Here is a 12470-nt window from a genome sequence, read left to right as displayed (position 1 = left end):
TTATAGAGATTAGGAAGCTAAAATAAAACTGTACTGGGCTGCTTCAAGAACTTCTTTGGCGATGAGGTGTTTATCAAATTATTATTACTATTTAAAGGATCAAGGATCCTCTGAAGTGCAGTAAAGGCATTTGTTTGAAAGCCGTTTCTTAAAAGTAATCGTATAGGTTTGTACACTGGCTGTTTATTATTTCTTTCATGTCAAAACCCTTAAAAATAAAATGATTCTGATTTAAGCCAAATGACAATTTTTCTTACAATTACAGAAATGCTCAAAATTATAGTTATAAGGTACCCAAAGGTACTCTTTAACATCTTTTACAATAAAATCTTTCTTAATAAATGAGTCACTTTATACTTTGACTATTTTGAAAAATGACACAAAATTTATATATTTTTAAGATTTTATTTATTTATTTGACACACAGAGGAAGCACACAAGTAGAAAGAACAGCAAAGGGAGAAGGAGAAGCAGACTTTCCATCAAGCAGGGAGCCTGACTCTGGGCTCTGTCCCAGGATCCTGGGATCATGACCTGAGTTGAAGGCAGATGCTTAACCGACTGAATAACCCAGGTGCCCCAAAAGTCACAAAATTTAAAGATCAATTATAATGTAGTAGATATCCTATTAACAAGACCTATATCATAAATACTAATTCCAACCATTATCTATTTTATAAGAATATAGTATATATTAAAATATTTGTTAAAAACATCTGTTAAATGCCAACTTAGGCTTTTGGTTGAATTTTGCATCAAGTAGAATTTATATGTAAATATGATACATATACTTATAGGCATGAATATCAGTTCAGGTTCTGGAGAACCCTGACTAAGTACAATTGTATGTACTTATAACTGAGTTGTGGTTTGAAAAAGAAAAAGACCCAAAGCTTAAGAAAATTTGAAAAGCTATGATTGACACCAGTCTTGACCTTCTTCCATTTATGATATAGTGCCCTTAAGACAGCCATGATTATTTTCCATCATCATCTTTTCAATTAGTGTATTTTTTTGTACTTCATCCTAGAGCTACAATTTCTAAGCATCTGACACATATGGCAAAATAAAACTTACTAAAACTTACTAAAACTTACTAAATCTGTCACTAGTTAATATGACTATTAAAGAAATTTTGAAACTATAATTACAAACCTCCCTCAAAAGAAAGCCCCAGGACAGATGGCTTTAATGTAAATTCTAGCAAACTGTTAAGGAAGAAAAACCATCAATCTTATACAAGTTCTTTCAAAGAATAGTAAAAAAAAAAAAAAAAAAAAAAAAAAGATTATACTTTGTATCAGTTACCTATTGCTATATAAAACATCCAAAAACATAGTAGCTTAGGACAACAAACGTTAATTAATTAGTTCATAGTTTCTGTGAATCAGGAATCTAGATGGGGTTTAGATGGTATGTCTGTTCCAAGGCTTTAATTAAGGTGGAGTCACTCTTAACTGAGGGAGAATACTGCAAGAGTAGTTAGGTGGGTGAAATCAGGGCACAAGCTCCAAAATTTTAACTTTTTTTTTTTAAGATTTTTTTTTATTTATTTATTCATGAGAGACAGAGACAGAGAGAGACAGAGAGAGAGGGAGAGAGAGAGAGGCAGAGACACAGGCAGAGGGAGAAGCAGGCTCCTTGTAAGGAGCCTGATGTGGGACTCAACCTCAGATCTCAGGATCATGACCCTGGGCCAAAGGCAGAAACTCAACTGCTGAGCCACCCAGGTGCCCCCGGACATTTTAACTTTCATATGGTTATTGAATATCCAGATGGAGATATCAAGTAGCCAATTGGAACATGGGTTGGGGCTCAAGGAAGAGGTCTGAGCTGAAGCTATATATGCATGAGGCCAGATGAAATCACCTGGGAATAAGTGTCATCTGAAAATATGCTAAGGCTGATCACTGGGGCACTCCATGTGAAGACATCAGGTAGGTGAGGGAAACACCTGCAATAGACACTGCACAGGACAGCAAAAGAATTGGAGGGAAAACAGCAAACAGAGGCTTAGAAGCCTGAGCAGAGACTGACCTACTACTATATGAAAGGCAGAGAAAAGACAAGAACGATGAGGATGTTTTGCCTCCTATCATGTGATGAGTCTACTTTATATCAACTCAAAATTTAACAGAAACAGTGCTTTCAAATGTAACAGCAAATGGGATGAGTCTAAAACCATAAAATAAATTGAATATGTAGTTCAAAATTTCCCCACCCCTCTACTATCAAAATATCCACCAGGTTCAGAAAATTGTATCAAATATTCAAAAAACAGATAATCCCACTCTATATTAAAATGCTTCTCAGATCATTTTATAATTCTGATTCAATACCAGACAAGGACAATACAAGTAACCAAAATTGTGTACCACTTTCATGCATAAACATAGATGCAATAAACCCAAATAAATTGAGGAAAATTCAATTAAAAATCCAAATGTATTTATTTCAACTGGCAAGGATGATTTAATTTTGAAACTGCTATTAAAGCTGTTCATCATAGTATCAAATTAAAGGGGAAAAATAAACACATGGGAGAAAAAAGCTTTTGATAAAATTCAATATTCATCTGTGACATAAACTGTTAACAACATAGCACTAGAATAGAATTTCTTTGAATTGATAATAGATATATAATCAAACTGGCCAAATACATTGTACTTGATGGTGAAACGTTAGTCACATTCCCTTAAAATCAGGGACAATAGAAAAATATTCATGACTAGTCATCATTTTAATAGAGGGAGGGTTGAACAAATCAAGTGAAATAACGCAAAGAAAGAAAGTATGCAAGGATCAAAAAGGACACAGTGATTGTCATTATTTACAAGTAATAAAATAGTATATAAAATCAAAGAGTATCTGGAAGCTACTGCAACTAATAAAATATGTCAGAGAATCACAAGTAGTTATTAATATTCATAGAAGAGAAAAGGCTAAGAATATTCAAGGCAGGGAAGAAAAAATATGGACAAGGATTTTCCTTACAGTATATCAAGATTTAATTAAAGCAAAAATAATTGAAACATCATGATATGTTGTAGATATGGTTAAACAGACTGAATGAAAGTAGTAGAGAACCTTTATACAAGCTCCCAAGTATATTTAGGATCTAGATAATTAGGAAGGAACCATATCACATTAGAGGAAAAAATGGGACACTTAAAAATAGTATTGTGACAATTGGATCCTCATATGGAAATAAAATAGGTCTCTACCTCGCTCTATAGAATAGACTCTTACACAAATATATCAAAATATTGTTGTGAATCTAGCATAGAAAAGGATTTCTTAAATAAAACTTTATAAGCACAAACTGTAAAGATGTGCAAATAAGCCTAGATTGTTCTTTGAAAACTATAGCCAAAATATTATAAACACAGTAGTGACAGACTAAGATATTCACACACATAAACAATAAAAGGTTTTTAATCAGAATGTACAAAGAACTCCTAAAACTTAATGAGGACACATCAACACAATTGCAAAATGAAACCAAGTTTTGAGCAATCCATTTATATAAGAATCCAAAAAGCCAAATACATGTGTTATGAGATGCTCAGCATTACTATTGATCAGTGAAATGTAAACTAGAGCAACAACAATAAATAATTTCTCACTTTTCAGATTGGGAATCATGTTTTAAAAATCTGTAATGCTATTTGCTGGCAAGAATGCAGTAAAATGAGCATTTTTACAGGTTGATTATGAGGTTGTAAATTCCAACTACTATAAAACTCAATTTGGCAAAATAACAAAATTGAAGATGCTCATATATCATATTTTAATATCCATCAATTCTGCTTCTACTTATAGTACTCTTGACAAACTCTTTCAGAAGTTCATCTGGAAATAGATATAAGTAATTGGAGGGAAAAACAAATGCGTATCCCCCAGTTATGGAGATAGATAATGTATTACTGCAATAAAATTATATATAGCAATTAAAATGAATGAATGATCTCAGATATAGAGAAACCTAAATTACATAAGATAGTGTGTGAAAAATTAGTTGCAAATATATATTTAATATTATTATATAGATTTTGTAAGTTTTCAAAGCATTATATATGTGTGTGTGTGTGTGTATATATATATATATATATATATATATTGCTTTTTGGTAAAAGTATGAAAGTCTAAATGTAGTAGAACAGTTCCTCTAGAAGGAATAGCATGTAGAAAAGCCATAATAAACCAAAGATATATTCTACTAAATGCAACAAGATCCCTGGGTGGCTCAGCGGTTTCGCGTCTGCCTTTGGCCCAGGACACGATCCTGGAGTCCCGGGATCGAGTCCCGCATCGGGCTCCCGGCATGGAGCCTGCTTTCTCCCTCTGCCTGTGTCTCTGCCTCTCTCTCTCTCTCTCTCTCTCCTCTCTCTGTCTATCATAAATAAATAAAAATAAATCTTTAAAAAAATAAATAAATGCAACAAGATCTCGTTGGGGCACAGAAGTAAGCTTAATCAGCACTGGATGAGATGAGCTTGATAGTGTAGGGTTTGGGGGACCATGTTAAAAATTTTGAACAAACAGAAACTAAAGTGTATTCACACTTCATGTTGTTCAGTCATCACCACTAACACCAGAACAGTTTTCATCTTCCCCAACTCAGATACTATACGCATTAAATACCAACTTACCATCCTACCCAGCTCCCAGTAGCGTAAAGGCTATTCTACTTTCTATTTCTATGAATTTGACAATTCTAGGTATTTTATACAAGTAGAATTATACAATATTTGTCCTTATATGTCTGCCTTCTTTTATTTAGTATAATGCCTTCAAGGTTCTTCCATGTATTAGCGTGGATCAGAATTTCATGATTATTTTAAGGTTAAAAAATAATATACATTTTGTTTATCCAGTCATTCACTGCTGGACATTAGAGTTGTTCCACTTTTTGACTATTATGAATAATGCTGGTTAGAATAGTGACATACAAATAACTGTTTCAGCTTTTGCTTTCAGTTCTCTTTTATATATATCCAGAAGTTGAATTTGCAGGATCAAATGGTGTTTCTATGTTACATTTTTTGGGGAATCCTCATATTGTTTTCCAGAGTGACCTTACCTTTTTAGACTGTACCAGCAAGCAATGCAGAGGGTTCCAATTTCTTTACATTCTCATGAGCCTTTATTTGTTCTCCATAATAAGCCATTCCAGTGAGGGTGTGGTATCATTGTGGTTTTGATTTGCATTTTCCTAATGAATAGTGATGTTGAGCATCTCTTCATATATTTAGAGTAAGATAAAAGGGAGGCTTAGAAGAGAAAAAAAGATAATGAGACTTCTGTACCCAATCTGATATGGTTAGAGCCTTATGGATAAGGACCATTCTTCCCATTTCTGCAGAGAATATGGCCAATGAGGACCAAAGGGAAGCAGCCGGCTGTTGATGTGACATTGGGTGTTACAAGTTCAGTAAGACAGTCATCTTCTAGAGAAGCATTAGCTGAGCACGCATAGAGATGGTGCCTACACAGTGGGCATGAGGTCACCCAGTTGAGGCTGGAAAAAAATCCCTATGCCAAATGGATACAGGTTTGTTTGTAGACCACATGTGAAGACCTGGAGACAACCAGCAGTAACAGTGGAGTGGTATAAAAGACAATATTAAACAAATGCAGATGGAAGCATAGAGGGCATTTCAGATTTCTCATTGAATTCATGTTTTATCATAGGAATGACTCTGTGTGTACTACTGTACAACTTGTAGAATAATATTTAAAAGAATAGAGCTAAAAGGCAGGGCATCAGGACTGTTTCCCTAAAATGCATTAATCTCAACATTTGACCTTACAGAAATCATTTGACCTTTTAACGTGTTAATTTCTTTTCACAAAACATTTGGGGAGTGAGATGTATCACATCTTTTTACAGGGCTGTTATAAAGCTACATAAGATAATAAGTGGGAAAATCTTTGAAACAGTAGAAAGCATGTCAGATACGATCACGCCAAAGCTGACAACTTAAAGGAGACATGACAAACTCTAGTTCACTCTCCAACAATGCTGTATTGTTTGCTTAAGGAGGTTGGAGAGCGTTGTATCTGCTGCAAGTCTAGTGCCACTCAGGGGCACACCAAGAATGACTTCCTGCTTTCTAAACAGCATAGATAGCCTGCTTTTTGTCAAGAAGTAAAATCTAGAATTATAGACTAAGGGAAACTGAGATTTATATATTTTTTTACTTTATTTTTTTATAAGATTTATATTTCTTAATGTGAATTGCTCTCTCAACTATACATGAAACAGAGTGTGTGTGGATGGACCATGCAGCACTTCACCAGGACATTCAGAAAAGATTCTGGGAGGTCCGGCTTTTATTTGTTTCAAAACTTTAGGTTCCCAAATGAGTAATGAGTTAGAATTTAGTATTCTGCGCAACACAACCACAACATCTACAATATGTATACAAGTGAAAATTAGGTAATCGGTGATATGTGAAACAAAAATGACACACTCAGAGGAAGCAAAAAGATATGAGTCTGTCATCTAGTGTTCCAAAACTGACAGGTCTCTGACAATTGATGACAGCAAATAAAAGGCCTGCTGCTTTGTGCACAAGATGACTCAATGCCATGATTCTTTTAGAATCAAAGAAATGTCAGATATTATTAGTATTAACAAAAAGCTTAAATATGTGATAGAGCAAAGTGCCCCAGCACTAGTCTACTTGATTCACGTTGTCCAAAGGCCCAGTTTCTTGTCCTCGATTGATGATGAATTCTGTATAAAAGGATTGTTGATCTCTGGTTCTTATCAGAAGAAATGCAGTGGGTGGAAATATAAATTGTGAACAATTTACATTGGTTTATGCTCTGTTGCTTATTTGAAAAAAATTAAATACGTTGCTTGTATTATCTATTATAATGGTCATCAACCAAACAGTTACAATTTATCAGAAATATAGCTTGCAATAAAGATTTAAAAGACTTTTTTTGTTTCATCATCTGTGAGATTGTGTGTTTGGCAAAATATTGAATGTACAGGAAGACCGATGCTGGGGATAGGTCGGTAGGGAATTTGTCAAGAAATTTAGCAATTTGATTCAACACATATAGTCTGCGCCCAATGTATACCAGGCAGTATTGGTGCTGGGGTTATCAACTAACAAAATCCAAAGATTTCCATTTTTGTAACTCCTACATTAGAGCTGAGGGGCACATATAAGAAAACAAGCAACCAAATAAATAAGTAAAGAAAAAAAGATGAGAATATGGGGCACCAAACATGCAAGTGTGAGAGTAGATTGGCTATTTTAAGTAAAGCATTCAAAGTAGGTATCAGAAGGATGGTGATATTGGTGTAATATCCTAAAAGAGGTAGGGAAATTAGCCATTTATGTTACATGGGTAAAGAGCATTTTTGGCAGAGGGAATAACCAGTGCAAAGGCCCTCAGACAGGAATGTGCCCATTGTACTCCAGAAACAGCAAAGACTAGAGTCCTGAAGCAGGGTGAGTGAGGAGGAGCAGGAGGAGGAAGAAAAGGTAGAGAGGACAGTGAGGATCATGGTAGGACTTTAGGCCTTTGGAAGGTTTTGATTGCATCCTCACACTGAAGCTGTGGAAGGCTCTAGATTTTCTTCCTTGCATGTTAAGAATTATTCTGACAGTGTAGACTATGGGGCAAGGAGGAAAGTGGAGAGACCAGGTAGGAGGCTTTTTCAGAAGAAGTTATAGTAACTCATACCAAAAAGGCAGGAAATTGGGAACGGTGCACTTTCTGAGGTTTACTCGGTGGGGCTAGGAAAATGATACTTGGAACCGGACTGCAATAAAATAAAATTCACAATAAAAAAAAGGTGACATATTTTGGAATAGAAGGCTTGGGGAGACATTTTTTACTTTTTTCTCCTTTTCATAATGTTTTCTCTTCCCACATTGGGATCTATTTTTTTTTTTCCGCTTGAAAATCATTACTAATTTGGAGGAAAGATGCCAAATCATCCATAAACTTTCAATAGATGCCCTTGCATTCATGGAGCACTGCCCCTGTTGCCCTGAAGCTAACAGCAGGATGCATAATGCATGATACACTCCAAGCCTTACATAAATACACATAAAACTTTAGCAGTTAAGAGGATGGAGCTATTAAAGAAAACAATGTGGGTGTAAAACAGTTTTGCAGAGATTAAAAAATTTTAAGCCAGGAGCTTTTTTCTAAAAGAACAGATTGGATTTCTGATTAGAGATTGGAGGGAATGATAATTGAAATACTCATTTCAATACCAATAGAGTAACATGTGTGAATCTGTCCAACTCATATTTGGCTTGGCTAGAAAGAGAAGCAAATACTGATGGCATGTTTCCTTTAAGTGCGTAGCTATTTTTCTCTACGTTGTAGCCACATTCTTCTGAAATGGTTATTTAAACAATTTACAGTTTACACCTCCCATTTATTATTTTTTTCCATAATTTTACATGGAGATATGACTTAACTGATGAGAGAATGAGCATAAAAAAGACAAGGAAATATTTTGTGTCATGACATACTGATTTCTTAATCTACTGCGCAACCATTGCTTTAACCTCACTGCTTGTCTTGTTATTATTACAGAAAATGGCAGACAGGCACAAACCTTTGATTGATCAACAGGCTTCATCTAAGATCAAAAACCTCTAGGGTTGCGTGTTCACTTTTCAAAACAGTCTGTTCCAAGTAGAAGATTTTTGAGCACTCTTTATGATGGATGATCTCTGCCATGTTCCCTGGTATATTTGTTACGTTCCTATTTGTTCACTTTGGTTAAGCTGAAGTAAAGAACACATTGCATTTTTGAATGTCAGAGTTCAGCTTTTGTTCCATTCTCTTGGAATTATTGAAAATTGCAGTATATCTTTCCCACCAATGAGCTGAAACCTAACCTGGGAGACCTTTGCACTATACCTGGACACAGAAAATCAAATTGGACAATATTGAGAGAGAGAGGAAGAGGAAGATTCTCTTACACATGCTCTGTGACTTTTAATTTTTTAATGGTTGTCTGAACTTGCAATAGTCATTTATACTTCATGGACACTTTCAGTAGCACTATAGTGCTTCCCTGATAATGTAGGCAATTTATTACAGAATAGTCCCAATTCTTCCCTCCCACCCATTATTACACTGCTGTCATTTATTTCTCTCATCCCTGAGCTATCATCACCTAAAACATTGTTGCTGTTATTATTTTAAACAAACTGCTGCTTTCCATTAGCTCAATTAGGAATAAGAAAAAATATTTTATTATATCTTCATTTATTACTTTCCTAAAGCCTTTTTTTTTAATTTTTTATTTTATTTATGACAGTCACAGAGAGAGAGAGAGAGGCAGAGACATAGGCAGAGGGAGAAGCAGGCTCCATGCACCGGGAGCCCAACGTGGGATTCGATCCCGGGTCTCCAGGATTGTGCCCTGGGCCAAAGGCAGGTGCTAAACCGCTGCGCCACCAGGGATCCCTTTTTTTTTTTTTTAATGTAGATCTAACTCACATTTTCTGACCTTTAAAATTTTTCTTCTCTCGGAAAAACTTTCAACATTTCTTGCAGATCAAGTCTTCTGGTGACAAATGTCCTTCATATTTGTTTGTGTGATAAAGTATTTCTTCTCTACTTCTGAAAGATAATTTTGCTGGATATATAATTCTAGCTTGTTTTTCTTCTTTCAGAACTTTAAATATCTTACCCCAGTCTTCTCTTGCTTACATGGTGTCTGAAGAAAGGTCTAATATGACTACTATTTTTGTTCCTCTATAGGTGAAGTACCTCCCTCCTCCTACTTCCCAAAGCGGTCTCCTTTTCAAGGCTTTTCTTTGTATTTGATTTTTCTGAAGTTTAAATATAATATGTATAGGTATAATTTTTTAAGAATATATTTATCCAATACATAATTCTTAGAGTATCCTGGAGATATGGTTTTCTGTCATCATTTTGGAAAATGCTCAGCCATTTGTATTTAATATTTCTTATGTTTCTTTCTCTCTTTCTCTTCCTTTTGGTATATCCTTTTCATGTATGGTACACCATTTTTAAGTGTCCCACAGTTCTTGGATATTCCAGGTTTGTTTGTTTTTCTATTCATTTTTCTCTTTGCTTTTCTACTTGGAAACTTTCTATTAACCTCTTTAAGATCACTTTTTCTTTCTATGGCCCTGCCAGTCTACTGATAAACACACCAAAGCATTCCTCAGTCCTATCACATTGTTTTTAACTTCTAAGATTTCCTTTTGATTCTGCTCAGAGTTTATATATACCACTCTGCTTACATTTACACATCTGTTCTTGCATGCTGTCTACATTTTCTAGGAGAGGCCTTAGAGTTTAATCATAATTATAAAAAATTTTGATAATTTGATAATTTTGATAATTACCAAATTCGATAATTTCCAGTCATATCTGAATCTGAATCTAGTGCTTGCAGTATCTCTTTGGACTATTTTTTACCTTTTAGCATGACTTGAAATTTTTTGTTTACAGTCATACATGATATAGTAGGTAAAAGGAAATGGGGAAAATAGTCCTTTAGTGTGGCATTTTTATGTTTATCTGGCTAGGAATTAGGCTGTGTTTACTATCTGCTGTAGCTGTAATATCAGAAACTAACATTTCTTCTGGTATTCTTGCTTTTTCGTCTTCTGTTGCTTTTGAATTTCCCTAGAGATTGTTTGTTAAACAGGGTCTGAAGATTGCAGTTTTTCAGCTATAATTTCCTATTATTATATAGGAACCCTGTTGACGTAGGTGGTTAGGTGTAGGTTAGGTAGTTAGAAGATTATATCTTTGTCTTTTAGTCAGGAACATTACTGGGCTGCGATCTTGACAAATGTTTCTCAGTCCCCTGCTGTCCATAGGTGAGCCAGGAAGGCTGGTGTTGGATACTTCCCTTCCTCTGGGGCAAGTTAGACTTTGGTGAAATCTAAGTGTTAATTTTTGGTATCATGTTTCCTTTTCTTGAGGACAGGCCTTATTAAAGAGAACATAGGACTCTGGGGATATTAAAAAATAGTATTTTTTTTTTTTTCAAGACTGTATGCCTGCCAGAAGCAGAATGAGATTTTTTTTTTTCTCCTATCTTCACAGTGAGAATCTTGTGGAGCTCTTGGAGGTAAAATTTACAAAATACATGGAGTCTCCCAAGACAGCCCCCTCAGTTTTTAACTCTCAAGCTACTCCACACTGATCCTCCAGTCAATGTAATTATAGTTTAAATGTTCCTACTGACACCGGCTCCAGCTGCAGGAATCTACTCCTGGGCTTGTATTCCTAGTAAGCTGTGATGCTCTACATTGGCCTGTCTCTTCTGTGTGGGTGGCAGCAGTGTGCCCTCAGACCACAATTTTTTAATGGATTTAAGAAGAGTTGTTGATTTCTGGTTTGTTCAGGTTTTTTCTTATTGTGCAGATGAGAGTGATGACTTTCAAGTTTTTTATCTGTCAGCTTGGAAGCCACAAGTCCTCACTCTGTAACTTTTGAAAATCAGTAGGTCATAACAATCAATAGCTTATTCCATCACTGAGAGGCAGTTAGTTTGACCTTATAGCATCAGCCCTGACTTAAAATAAGTTCTACTTCTGGCATTTACCATTACTCACTTATTTTTTCATCTAATTGTTTATATTATCTATCTGGAAGAATTGTATAAAGATGACACTCTATAGGGAATACATACGTACATTACTTGGCATATAGTATTTGTTCAAACAAATGTTAGTGTCTTCCCTTCCTTGGTTTTTCATGAAGAATGAGTTTAAGGTTACTCACAACTGGGAGACAGATGAGAAAACAAACGTTGGTTCTTTCTTTTTCTTTTCTTCACTCAATTCTCATTTGTTTCTGTTCTCAGGCACTGCTCCTGGAGTTCCATTGTAGAGTAAAAGTATACTCCACAGCATGCCATGGATCTGAAAACTTTCATAGATTCTTCTTCCTGGAATTTACATTCTTCCCAAGTTCATTTTAAGTTCATTATGTGAGATTAAATGTCCCCATATTCTGGTATTTTGGCCACATCTTCTGCTCCTGCAGTTGTTGGGATTCTTTCTTAATTAGCATAAGAAATAAGTGAACTCTCCATAGCTAACTGACAGTATTAGGTTGGAGTTGTTCTGGGAGACACTTGCAGAAGAATTCAAGTGTTAGTAGCTGTGCTATGACAGGCTTTAGCAGTTGTTAGAAAGGACTTAGAATTTCAAGATGAGTGCAACTGCAGAAGAACTCCCTGTTATTAGGGGTTGTCTGATAATTACAATCATTATCACAACATGGAATGATTTTTAGGTAACATGAAAATTGTTTCTAAAAGCCATAAGCTTTGTGAATCCCTGTATATATTTAAGTAAAAAATGAGCATTTGCAGGAAATAATCTATTAGCTGAAGAGCTTTAAGCCATAAAATATGAAATTAAAGCAATATAATATTAAAACAGAAACAAAGCAACTCGTCTATGAAAATGGAGACAGTTTTATCTAGAATC

The 12470-nt window shown here is 35.1% G+C and overlaps 1 protein-coding gene across 35 annotated transcripts in view; it reads left to right on the top strand.

Moving 5' to 3' along the window:
* The window catches only part of LOC125753068 (protein SREK1IP1-like), a 187002-nt gene that overhangs the window by 53832 nt on the left and 120700 nt on the right, over nt 1-12470 (top strand). For 3 of the 35 annotated variants that reach the window (XR_007404011.1, XR_007404017.1, XR_007404012.1), the window contains exons 7-8: nt 8575-8729; nt 9308-9427. The exons of 31 other annotated variants lie outside the window; for them this stretch is intronic. The gene's annotated coding sequence lies outside the window, so the exon portion shown is untranslated. The remainder of the gene's footprint in view (nt 1-8574; nt 8730-9307; nt 9428-12470) is intronic. One more of the 35 variants, XR_007404013.1, reaches the window with a different exon arrangement.

Source organism: Canis lupus, chromosome 19, assembly GCF_003254725.2.
Source record: "Canis lupus dingo isolate Sandy chromosome 19, ASM325472v2, whole genome shotgun sequence".
NCBI classification, from domain to species: Eukaryota; Metazoa; Chordata; class Mammalia; order Carnivora; family Canidae; genus Canis; species Canis lupus.
This window is presented reverse-complemented; position numbering and strand designations above follow the sequence as displayed.